This window comes from Bombyx mori, chromosome 5 (assembly GCF_030269925.1).
Source record: "Bombyx mori chromosome 5, ASM3026992v2".
Classification (NCBI taxonomy): domain Eukaryota; kingdom Metazoa; phylum Arthropoda; class Insecta; order Lepidoptera; family Bombycidae; genus Bombyx; species Bombyx mori.
In genome coordinates, this window is record NC_085111.1 from 7,931,692 (window position 1) to 7,944,995 (window position 13,304).

Here is a 13,304-nt window from a genome sequence, read left to right on the forward strand (position 1 = left end):
ATTTATCCGATACGTCAAAAATGTATTAGAGTAGTGAAAAGCGTGAATTCTACTAAAATGTACCAAATAATTTTTACATACTAAATTCTGCTGCCAGTACCTCAAAATCTACCAAAAAAGTAGAAATCTACTAAATCTGGTCACGCTGCCCGTCGGTTCATCGGTTCCGTCAGTTTTTTTGGAGTTTATGGCCTGGTATCTAGATTTTTAGACCAAGTCTTGAGTATTTTTATTCGGTTTATTTTAATTTCCCCACTGTATTTTGGCTCACTGAGTTTGGCCCCCTTTTTTATTTTCGGATCTTTTTTATTTTTAATTATTTGTTCGTCGTTTGTTCGTTAATGTTCGAATGTAAAAATGGTTTGTTCGTCTTTTATTCATTTATAATTAATTAAACAAATAATAATATAATTAATTAAATAAAACCCTTGAGTTGGCTCTCTTTACTAGATATCTTTATTTTTATCGCTTAGATTAATTAATTTTGATCAATTATCGTTTGTTCGACGACTATTGGTGATTGTTCGATCATAAAAACAATTAAATTCCTAATTATTAATTATTTTATATCTAATAAGCAAACCAAAAACCAATAAACAAATCCGATAATCAAAAAAGGGGATGAGGATATTTATATACAGATACTTAAATGGGAAATGATTGCAATGGCCCTGTAATTGCCACAATTTTTCGTCAACCCTTTTTTTGTAAAAGCGAATTAAATTTTTTTTTCCATTCTGTTGGTTAATTTTCCAGTTTTCTGGACGATTAGGTACATATTTCAGATACCTTATCCGATAATTTTCGGCGTATGTTTTTCCACTGCTCTGCATAAATACCGTTCTTTTATTGTCCGTTACTTTGATTAATACGAGTTAAGATAATTCTTAACTCGTATTAATCAAAGCACAACCATAGCATAATTGCTATGGTTGTGTTTATTTTAAATAAATCAATGGACTCCTATGAGCTGCACCAAGCTGAGCCTCCTTTCGCATCAAGTAGAAATCAGCAGTTTTTCCTGGAACAATTTACTTTTGGGACACTGATTATTTTGCTGTTTTCTTGATACAGTACAATCCACAATATTTCCGAACAAAGATAATTTAAATTTGCATTCGAAAATATTGTAAATAATGTGATGTGGTGCGTAATTTGACGGTTTTAAAATAATAATATTTTGTAAATTGTTTCGAACATCTCTATAAGTATTGAGTAAGATATTATTAGTAAGATGCATAAAGGCCAAAAATTATTTCTATTTAAAACATTTAATATTCAAAACCACGTCAATGAAGTCGTCGTGACTTAAAGGAGAAGACGTCCGGTGCATTCGTGTTGGAGCGATGCACCGGTGTTTCAATTCCAGGTGGGTATCAATTTTTCTAATGAAATACATACTCAATAAATGTTCATAATTGACTTCCACGTTGTAGGAAAAACATCGTGTAATAAAAATCAAACCCGCAAAATTATAGTTTGCGTAATTACTGGTGGTAGGACCACTTGCGAGTCCGCTGAGTAGGTACCACCACCCCGCCTCTTTCTGCCGTGAAGCAGTAATGCGTTTCGGTTTGAAGGGTGGGGCAGCCGTTGTAACTATACTTGTAGACCTTAGAACTTGTATCTCAAGGGGGGTGGCGCATTTACGTTGTAGATGTCTATAGGATCTAGTAACCACTTAACACCAGGTGGGCTGTTAGCACGTCCACCCATATAAGTAATAAAAAAGCTCGTCAAGGAGCGAAAATAACAAACAAAAAGTATAACATAATCTCTTGATATTTTTGTTTAGCTCCCTAATTTAGGCATTCCGTTGTCGACGAAACAAACTACGACACTTATCATTCCATTCATTAATTCGTTCCCAAGAGTATTATTAAAGTAGTTTTAGATTAATTCTTATAGCTTAATCTTTTTAGAAATACTTATAGTACATAGAGTAGTTTCATTAAACTATTGTTGGACATTTAATTTTTAAAGGTTTTGTTGCGTATTTATCATTTAATATTTTTTATCTGAGTGCGTTTTATGCTATTGCTCAATTTTATAAATATTTTAACCTTTTCTCAAATAAATTATTTTGTACAGAAAGTAATCTTTTTCTTTGTACATATTTATGTAATTTTTTATTGCTAAACACATGAGCGGATGTACCGTATAGTATTGAGCGGACACATACCTAATTATGAATTCTTCAAAACACACGGAAATATCAAAATTAATAAAAAATAGCACGCATAAATACAATATTTTTCAGTGTTTTATTCTTGCATGAACCAATTGGACTGGAAGACCGAGATTCGGGATCAAATTAATTACTCACATATTGCCATTGAAAAGACTAAGCACATATTATGTTAAAATGATTTTATCTCGAAGGAGTATTTGTTTTTAAAAAAAAAGAATTAGTTTACCTAGCATCGCCGTTTTAACGTTTTTATGCTAACAATAAATGCTTGTCAACAACCCTTTTTACGACACAAATACTTATTATTGGAATGCCTCAAAATATTCTAGCAAATGCCCATAATTCTTATTTATGTGTGTAACTCTAAACGATTATGAAGTACATAGTAATATGTTACCGTGATCTGCCTCGCGAATGGCGTCGTTTCTTTTACTGTGATGATAACATAAACATCTATAGATTTTTTATGGCTTAGATGGATGAACGAGCTCACAGCCCACCTGGTGTTAAGTGGTTACTGGAGCCCATAGACATCTATAATGTAAATGCTGCCACCTAACTAGAGATATGAGTTCTAAGGTCTCAGTTTTTATAGTACAACGGCAACCCCACACTTCGAACTGAAACGCATTACTACTTCACGGCAGGAGAAAGCAGGTTGGTGGTACCTACCCGTGCGGACTCACAAGAAGTCCTAGCACGAGTAAAAAATATCTGGTTAGATCCGCTAAACAAAAAAAAACAATTGATTGACAACATACGTTATGGTCCGTCCATCGTATAAAATTGTCTACAAAGATGTAACTAACATAATAGGTCATTAGTTTATGGTAGTTATAAAACATTTAATGTTTGGGCCGACATTCAGGGGAACATAACTGTTTTATTAGTTTTAATGTTGTTAAGCAGTTTCCATTTAGGCTGAGATAAGCTGAAATAATTCTACTTGATAACAACGTTTGTAACTTTATTTTATTGCTATTCATGGTCAGATGAGTTAGGTACATTAGAACTGTAATGCCGCCATCTTAGGAAAATGTAAAGCCAATTTCGCAGACAGTATGTTGCCAATAGTTCCAATTGTTGGAATTCTGTCTTATGCTTCAAATCGAACCTACGGCGCAAAAATACTTAGGATAATTACTTAATCGTGCGACCTCAAAATAATAGATTTTTTTTTAATATTGTAAAATTTAATAATATGGATTCTACTTATATTTTTTAGCACATCTATTAGAAACATTCCTTTCCTAAATGTCTTCAAAGTGATATGTTAATTTCATTCTTAAGGACAGGTTTGAAGTAATATTTGTTTACCGCAAGGGAAACTATAATTATGTCAGTACTCATAGTGAATACTTAATTAATTAGTAAGTATAATTTAGTGAGTAGTGCGATTTAGTGAGTAATTGAGTTTATTAAAATGAAATCATTAAGCTGTGATCACTTAATGTTGATTTTGACCTTAAATAGGTAGAGCATTTACGTTTTAGATTAGGTTTTTACTGTCGTGAATACCACCTACGAAAAGGTTATTTCAGCTACGCCCGGTGGGGTAGGTGAGCTCACTGGTTCAACTTGATAGAATTTGCTAACACGAGCCCTAGCAAGAGCAGTGCTTCGCAGAATCTACCATCGGATCCGAATCGCGACCTACTGAGAAGATCTGGCGAGAAAGTGAGTGGGCTGAGACAGTTAGTTTGTAGGCAGCGGCTTGGCTCTGCCCCTGGCATTGCTGACGTCCATGGGCGACGGTAACCACTCACCATCAGGTGGGCCGTATGCTCGTCTGCCTACAAGGGCAATAAATAAAAAAAAGTTATCCTAATACACAAACGAAAGCCCATAATACTTTTCCCCTACCTATTCGCTACCTTAGGGGTTATTCCAGTTACGTGTCCTTTCACGGCATTTATGGGCAGGATCGTGATACACGATGATTAAATGATTCTTCTACAATATGTATCGAAGTTGCCATGGCAGTAAACTAGAAGACGCGCAGGGTATCTACTCTTTTTTTTATTGCTTAGTTGGGTGGACGGGCTCACAGCCCACCTGGTGTTAAGTGGTCACTGGAACCCATAGACATCTACAACATAAATGCGCCACCCACCTTGAGATATAAGTTCTAAGGCCTCATGTAGGTATAGTTACAACGACTGTCCCGCCCTTCAAACCGAAACGCATTGCTGCTTCACGGCAGAAATAAGCAAGGTGTACAAGTACAAGACGTCCTACCACCAGTAATTACGCAATTTTTTGTTTTTCGGGTTTCATTTTTATTACACGATGTTATTCCTTCACCGTGGAAGTCAATCGAGAACATTTGTTTAGTACGTATATCATTAGAAAAATTGTTACACGCCTGGGATTCGAGCACTGATGCATCGCTCAACACGAATGCACCGGACGGCTTATCCTTTAGGCCACGACGAGCTTAGAGTTTTTAAAGTTCAACACAAAAGTTCAATTTTGTAAACACGATACTTCAGAGAAATGTTTTAAAATTGACCTTTTCAATATAAATTAATGGTCCCAGTCCATTAAATATCTGCTAAAAGGTCGTATTCTCAGAACTAAATTGCAAAATTCAGCAATTGTTTTACGTTTTCAGCCAACGATCGTTAGTTCGAAGATGTAGTTTATTGAACCTAAATTCATTTATAGCATTAGTTGTTTTCTTAATTTAAAATAATACAATAATATCTATGATTAATGAACTGCTTCTCTGTTATGTAGCACGTGCTATATACAATGTGTCTGTGATAGACGATAGATAATGGATCTCGTATTGCTAAGAGACATGATCAATCACGTTAATTTGATCTCATTAAATCGTACTAATATAACTAAGCTGGATGATATGGTGAAATATTAATGGTATATAAAAAAAATTGTACGTGTTAGTCTATGACCTGACTGAATCCCATAGACATCAATAACATACATGTCATCAACCACAGTCAGACATAAGTTCTAAGTCTCAGTTTTTACAGTACAACGGCTGCCACACCTTACAAGCGGAAACGCATTACTGCTTCACGACAGAAATAGACAGTGTGGTGGTACCTACCCGCGTGCTCTTAAGACGCCTTACCACCGGTAGTTACTCAAATTAAATTTTTTGTGGGTTTATTACACGATCTTATTCCTTCGCCGTGAAAGTCGTTCATGAAGATTTGATAGTACGTATTTAATTAGAATAATTTGGTAGCTGCTTGCTATTCATATAAATAGTTGTTTCTTTGTATATTATTATTATATATTTTTTATAAATCATTGTGAATAAAATAAAGTTGATAACATTGTAAAGTAGTTTTTATTTTATTTTTATCAATAAAAAAATCATAATAAAAAATGTATACCCGAATAATTATTTTCTTTATACTTCGAATAGAACTTACAATTAATATTTTTATAATAAGGAACTTCGTTCCTATCTGGTGTCCCACGACACCACACATATTTTTTAAAGTAGGACTAAGTCTGCCGGTTAAATATGAGATGGTAAAAGTGAAATTGTACTAATCAATGGTGGGCCACTCACTGAGTTTCTCGCCGGATCTTCTCAGTGGGTCGCGTTTCCGATCCGATGGTAGATTCTGCGAAGCACTGCTCTTGCTAGGGCCAGTGTTAGCAACACTCCCAGTTTGAGCCCCGTGAGTTCACCTACACGTCAAGGAGAAGCTGAAATAGACTCTCGAGGCTATCAGCATAGGTAGGAAAAAAAAGTGGTGATACAAGTTCAAGCACACGCACTGACAATACTAAAATGTAATCCCTGTTATTGTTAAAAACATATGAAAATGTTGTGTAGGAAAGAAAAAAATATCAAATAATATCAGCCTCTAGACTGATCTTATAGTTATCTATAAGTATCGTAATAGCCAAAGGTTAAGATTGCCGGGAACCTCGTAGGCGGCGTTCCGAGTACTTTGATTGATGAGTTTGTTGCTTCGCAGAATAATAATTACCGGCTTTCTGCTGTTTCGAGTCACAATCTTAGAACAAACGCGGCCCAAGTACTGTGATTAATGGTTAAGGGATACGTAAAGTCAGCCATTGATGACAAAATAGTGGTGTCGACAGTTTGTTTTAGATAACAATAATTATTAGATAAATATTGTGAACAAATTTCTTGAAAATCGTTGTTAATTTTGAAAGTATAAGTTCACTATTAAATTACAACAGTAATTTACCGATTAATTTGTAAATTTACGAACACGATACGTACCTACCAATGGTATTATATCGACATCGAAACTCTCGCGAATTGTAAATTTGAAAATCATTTCTATGGTGCACGCTAACATTGCCTTAAGTTATGGCTGAGCTTTTTTTTTTTTTTTTTCCACAGGAGAAAATCGCCGGATCCCCACCCGCGCGGCAGGTGGGGTATGTGGGAGTTGAACCTCACTAAAAACTCCTGCCGCTCACAACCGGCGCCCTACCTCGGACCGGGCCGGAGCCCAGTCGGGGCTATTGAAACGGCGGGACAGGGTTGACGCAGAGCACATTACATCCATCCCACCGTCCCAAGGACGCCGGACCGGTGGCCGCCAGCGACACGACCACCGGTTCCCTCGTTCAGCGGGCCGAGAGCCCGCTTTGATGGCGCCGCGTTAAAGTTATGGCTGAGCTACTATGTTGTTATGTTATATTATTATAAGAGTGATGATCATGCAATAAATTAGAAAGTTCAAATTTGTATGGGCTTGTGATACATGCCGGTGATCAGAGGTTGATGAGATGAATATTGTGAAAAAAATATCTCACAAGATTGTGGAATATCAAAGCGGGATATAAAGTTTAAAAAAACGAATTATAATTATACGTTTTTTTTATCTTTAGCTGTTTTTTCCCTGCCTATTAGCTGGTAGCCTAACGGGCTATTCTAGCTACGTGCGGACAGGTAGATGAGCTCACGGGCTCAACCTGGGAGGTATTACTAACACTAGCCCTAGTAAGGTAAGTGCTTCGCAGAATCTACCACCTAATCGGAAGCGCGACCCACTGAGAAAATCCGGCGAGAAACAACAACCCACTGATTGTGTTTATAGTTTAGTTTACCGTCATCTATGTATGTAAAGTAATCATTCAATGTAAGTTTTACTTAGTTATTTCAAGACATTTCTGAAAAATTTGCATATGTGTCTGGGATCACTAGCATAACAATAATTTTAAAATCGGTTTACTATAGAGCGTTTTTGAGTAAACTGGAATTCACAGGCAGTACACAAAGTAAATATTGCCGCCCATCTTGATATGTGAAATTTGTGAATAAATTTAAATAATAGCGATTTTAGCAGAAGCGTGGTCCCAATTCGTGTTGAACAAACAGAATAAAATAGATTTCATCTTTAGAAATATTATTTCATTAAAGCATCAAAGTACATCGTCGAAACACTCTTATTAATAAAACGGTTTATTGAAAAGAAAACTAATCTTGGACAATATAATATGTTTCAAGTTGGGTATTAGGTATTCGTTAGATAAAACAGCGAGTATAGGATCAATCAAATGAAAGGCAACCAAAGTTCACGGGTCACAGTCGATCGAGCCTGGAATGTAAAGGAATTTATATTAAGCCTAAGACAGATGATACATTAAGCAAATAATGGTTGGTATCTTTATGTGAATTGTTATTGGTTGTTATAAGAACAGATTATTATGTACAATGTACATATATGTATTTCAGATTTCATTCATTTCATCTTTTGGAACAGAATAATCACAAAAGCACGTTCTAGTTTTTCAATAATCATTTTTGACTTAATAGTTGAATTTTTTAAAAACAAGTATTGGGACGAAGTTCCTTATCGCGCGTTGTGAAAGGGGGCTAGACGGAAAAAATTCTTACGAAAAGTTGTCACGACACTTTTTAGATCCGTCATTCTGACCAATCAACGTGTAGGCGCTTATCACGTGACATTGCTCGTATCCGATTGGTCCGCGTAATGAGTACAGTTTCTCGAGATAACGTTTCAACAATAGTAATTTAGTTCATAGTATTGTTTTTTTCTTCTTCATAATGCCGTAATTGATTATTATAACTTTAAAAAAAAATTACAATTCCTTCACTAATTAATCGAAAGGAACTTCGTTCCATCCGGGTGTCCCTTGACACCTCTGAAGTTTTATTTTATTTGTTGTTATTTGGATCACTATTTGTTAATATTAGAACTATGGAGACAAATCATCCTATAATTTCTGGCTATCTGCAGCTAAATCACTATTTCTTGTTTATTATAAAATCTTTGCATTTTAAATGAAAATTTTCAAAGAAAAGTAAGTGACCGACATAATCTGGGTTTGTGCAAAACTTCTCGATTTTAACATAGAATAATACATAATTCAGTGGGTTTTTATTCGGTGCTAAGAAGCTTAAACTTTCTCGCATGTTCGGAATGAAGCGAAGTGTAAGCACTTCATTAGAAAGAAGCAAACTAGAGCCTTCTTTTTAAAATTCTTTACGATGCTTTTACAATTATTCCCTTTCTGTGTGTTTTTTTAAGTAAGGTTTAATTTATCTAGACCTCAGAACAGTTTCTACTGTATCTTCTTAATACTTTTTCGTCTACTCTTTCAGTTTCTGGAGAATTTGTTAATATTCTAAGATCTTGAGATATGTTAATCCATAACAGGTTTTAACAACATATCAAAATAACTTTTCTTCCCCAACGAGGTTTTGGTAAGTATTTTCCAAGTATATGAGCAAGATTTTGATGTTATTATTACATTCAATTTTCCAGTTTGGTCTCTTTCGGTTTTCGTGTGGTAATTTTACAAAACTTTGGTGCAAGTTTTTACAAGCGTGGTGCAAGAGAGACGATCAAAACTTGTGTCTGAAGTGGAGAAGTCTCTGGGGCGAGTCTCCAAATGGGGTGAATTGAACTTGGTTCAATTCAACCCGTTAAAGACACAAGTTTGCGCGTTCACTGCGAAGAAGGAACCCTTTGTCATGGCGCCGCAATTCCAAGGAGTATTCCTGCAACCTTCCAAGAGTATCGGGATACTTGGGGTCGATATTTCGAGCGACGTCCAGTTTCGGAGTCATTTGGAAGGGAAAGCCAAGTTGGCGTCCAAAATGCTGGGAGTCCTCAACAGAGCGAAGCGGTACACGGTCACGCCTGGACAAAGGCTTTTGCTTTATAAAGCACAAGTCCGGCCTCGCGGTGAGTACTGCTCCCATCTCTGGGCCGGGGCTCCCAAATACCAGCTTCTTCCATTTGACTCCCTACAGAAGAGGGCCGTTCGGATTGTCGATAATCCCATTCTCCCGGATCGTTTGGAACCTCTGGGTCTGCGGTCTCGCTATGACATGTCCTTCTTTAAACGAGGCTTATGGAGAGTATTAAGCGGTAGGCAGCGGCTTGGCTCTGCCCCTGGCATTGCTGAAGTCCATGAGCGACGGTAACCACTCACCATCAGGTGGGCCGTATGCTCGTCTGCCTACAAGGGCAATAAAAAAAAAAAACTTTGTTAATAAACTTTTGCTTTTGAGTTTTTTTCTATAATTACTATAAATGTGCACATTAATCAAAACAAAAAGACCGCACGAGCATGTAAGAAGATGTAGAATAAATTTGTACCTAAACTAAAACATATTTTGAAGGTTAATGAAACACTAATTTATATTTTATATAAGGTATATGTATATGATAATAATAACTTCATATATATTTATATAATATATTAAAAAGTAGTTTTATTCGTTTATCCAATTAATAAATAGGTACCTATCTAATTAATCCAATGCAGGATTCGTTTAATGGGTGAGAAATATGAGTATAATTATTAATTAGAACTCCAGGTAGCAAGATCGAATTCATAATAGGACAAGAATTTGACATTTTTTTTAAGGGATTTTATGACCTGGTAACTAAGTTCTTTAAGTCATGTCTTATTTTAATTTATATTCTTATATTTATGAAAAATGATGAGATGAAATGAAATGAAGATTATTAATTTGAGACATTAATCAACTGGGATGAAATCAAATGAAATGAGATGAGATGATATGGGATTAAATATAATCTCAGTAAAATGGTGGTGATTTACTGAGATTTTTTCAGTGGACTTTTTGGAGGATCCCGAGAAGTTACGTCCAGCGGCTTTGTTTCATTTTCCCACATTTGTGCACTTTCACAGAATTAAACAGTTAATAAACCACCGTTATTACACTAAATAGACAAAATAAAACAAATCACACAACTTCACTCCTCGCGTTCCCGCCAAAAAGTCGACAAGAATTTGAATAAACTCTGAGAGAGCTGTAATCTAATCCGTTTTCTTAGTTGAACTCCTGGATGTTGCTTTTTACTATTTCATTAGAGCCACATAATATGTATATTCAGGCCGGCCACCCATGGAAGTACAGCAGCTGTTGTTTTGTGCCAGTCATTGCTGTAGCCGATAGGCAGCCATTTTGTTATGGGATTTTGTCAAGGTCGATACTACATCAGCAAATTAACTTTCACCAGTTTTAATGCTTTTAATTATTTTAGCTACACATCCGGCTGACTTATGTTACTTTACAATGTTTATTTAGATACTAAAAACTAAAGTGACATATTTTGTTGTATACTTTTTAGTATTATAATAGGAGTTGGTAAATCATTGAAGTAATAAAGAGCTCTCACATGATTTTAATTGTAATAAGTCTTATTTAGTGTGGGTATAATAGCCAAACCCTTGCTATCAAGAGAATCGTTCAATCAATCAATTTGAAAGTGATTTCCCTGAACATCGTTTTTACCTAAATATATTGTATCTAAATCGACAAACATTGGCTAAAAATTGGTAGGCAGGCATTTTTACTGGTGGTAGGACTTCTTGTGCGTCGGCACGGGTAGGTACCACCGCCCCGCCTATTTCTGCCGTGAAGCAGTAATGCGTTTCGGTTTGAAGGGTGGGGCAGCCGTTGTAACTATACTGAGACCTTAGAACTTATATCTCAAGGTGTGTGTGTGGTGCATTTACGTTGTAGATGTCTATGGGTTCCAGTTACCACTTAACACCAGGTGGGCTGTGAGCTCATCCTCACATATAGGCAATAAAAAAAAAACATGGGTAGTTTGTAAATTATAAAGTGAATTAAAAAAACAGGTAATATATAATTAGTCAAACCCCTTTACCCGAGCTTTGTCTCAAGCGAGGATCGGGGTGCAGAGTGTAGGGAAGTCGTTTCGTAGCCACACAAACCCTAACATCTTCTTTATCAGCAAAAGAGATAGAACTAGCCAGTGTCAAAGACACAGCTTTACATTTTCTACCGAATTACATGTGTACATTAAAAAAAGAATTTTTTAACAAAGACGTTGCTATTGCATATTTATTCAATTTCCTGTTATATAATATGCACGACATAGGCAGCGGGGCGAGCGTAACGTTACAGAGAATACGAAAGGCTTAAGTGTTAATTATCCGCGCGTTCGCATGAAAGTTTTATTCCTCCAACGAAGAAATTATTACTTCGCTGAGAACCCGACCGAGCGGAAACGCGACTTTAACGCTATGTTTAAAGGCTAAAATATATTTCCATTCTAATTTTTGTATTTTAATACACATATAGTAAGATTATCACTGCGTTTGTTCTGTTTGAAATTAGACAGTAAAAGTAATGTCCATTGAATTGTTCGCCTAATGATCGAAATTCGACTCTATTCTGACTGACACTTTAAGACCGTTTTCCTACAAGATCCATTTTATTTATCTTTTGTCTCTTGAAAAAAAAACTGAGAATTCATTTTTTTTTCGATTACTATAAGAGGAGGGATAAAGGTTTTCGAGCATACAAATATATGTCCAATTGCTTGGAATGCTTTATAGTCTACTGACGAATTGTGGGAATGAGTTACGGTATATTGTTTTAAGATTGATTGAGCGAAAAAAATATTATTATAACCATTACTTCATACCTTGAATCCCTTGAAAGATATTGTCGAACTATTATTTTTTATGTATTATCGTGGTCCCGTCTTTTAATGGAATAATGACCACTCCGTGACAGATAATGTTACCTACATTGGTTGGTAGTCCTATAATAAATAAGGTCATAATATACAAATCCACTCTATCATCAGTAAAAGTTTTTTTTGTAAAATATTGCCTACAAAAAACAAGCAATCTGGAAATTCATAGAAAACAATTTCAGCATGAATCTGTAGTCGTTAATTATTAATTTGTTAAATATTTCAATATACAGGGCCTTAGAAATCATAACAGGTTCTTAATTAATTCATTAATCATTATAAGAATTAATTTTGTTAATGTTTCTGGTTTTAATCGTTATTTTAAAAACCTTTGCTTTCGATCTATGAAGTACTTTAATTAAAAAGAATACGCAAATATATTTACAAAGAAAAACACACAATTTCTTTTGTGAATAAGTATGTTGCCATCTGTATAATAATTGATTTTTAATTTGTTAAAGTAGAAAGATTTAAAAATAATAAAGAATATAATTTACTTAAATAAAATAAAAGCCGTGCTTTTAAAACATAAAGTAACACAATCGGTTTAGTTTATTTGTCGAAAATAAGTGAAATTAAAACATTATTTGATAGAATATTCCATCTACACATTAATATATCGAAGTAGACTTTAGGTAGTAATGTTAGCTAATGGTACAAATGTTTTAAAATTAGAAGCTATGCGGCTGTACAGTAAAATATCCTTATTCGCGCTTCCTTCGTTTGCATTTTCACTATTCGCGGATGTAATTGCTACATCGGTTTTTTTTCCTAGGGTAATGCAGATATAGCCTCTCAAGGCTATCAGCATTACCCTAGCGTGTAAGTGAGCTCTCGGGGCCCAAACCGGAGGTGTTGCTAACACTCGCCCTAACAGTGCTTCGCAGAATCTACCATCGGATTGGAAACGCGACCCGCTCAGAAGATCCGACGAGAAACTCAGTGAGCTGATTCTATGGGTTACTTTACTCTGCCGCCGAACCCTTCGTCGCAGGCGACCGGTTCGACGAAAACGGTGACTACTGCTCGAGGTACCTAAAAACACCGTTAGTCTGAACTACGTACTGATGCAGTCAAGCTCCAGATGGTCATGGAGATCCACGTTCCTCATAAACCACGGTGCTCCGACGGCTATCCTG